The 509-nt window shown below is 48.3% G+C and overlaps 1 non-coding gene across 1 annotated transcript; it reads left to right on the forward strand.

Annotated features, from left to right (window-relative positions):
* Positions 1 to 376: 376 nt before the first annotated feature.
* Positions 377 to 509, forward strand: LOC121821028 (small nucleolar RNA SNORA70). Its single transcript, XR_006061732.1, has one exon. It is a non-coding gene; the product is annotated as a small nucleolar RNA SNORA70 (small nucleolar RNA).

Below are 509 nucleotides of genomic sequence, written 5' to 3' on the forward strand. Positions count from 1 at the left end.
TTGCAGGCAACAGGAAGTCGACTGACTGCCACACTGAGTGAAGCTTGAGAAAAAGACCTCAAAGCCCGCCCCCATAGTGACACACTTCCTTCAACAAGACCACACCTACTCCACCAAGGCCACACCTCCTAATAGTGCCACTCCCTCTGGAGGCCTTTTTCTTTCAAACCACCAGTCTGAAAGGCTGCATAAAGAATGACCATTTCCACGACATCCTGGAGAAGGCACAGCTGCAGGGTTTGTAAGGAGGTTGTAGCTGTTTAGTACTTATGGAAGACTGGTGAGTGTAATAGAAGGGAGCCTGTTTTAGTATTGTGAGACTTCCACTGTAATCTATAATCAGAGAATCAATTAACTATTAAAAAGCAGCGTTCCTCTGCAACCAGTTAAACTCATCAGGTTCCTTTTCTCGGGGGACCTGGTGTGCAGTGGCTGCCGGCAGCAGTCCCCTTGGGAATGCACGCAGCCTGTTGCTTGTATGGATTCCCTAAGGAACCCTGAAGACCATT

Source organism: Peromyscus maniculatus, chromosome 10, assembly GCF_049852395.1.
Source record: "Peromyscus maniculatus bairdii isolate BWxNUB_F1_BW_parent chromosome 10, HU_Pman_BW_mat_3.1, whole genome shotgun sequence".
In the NCBI taxonomy this organism is placed as follows: domain Eukaryota; kingdom Metazoa; phylum Chordata; class Mammalia; order Rodentia; family Cricetidae; genus Peromyscus; species Peromyscus maniculatus.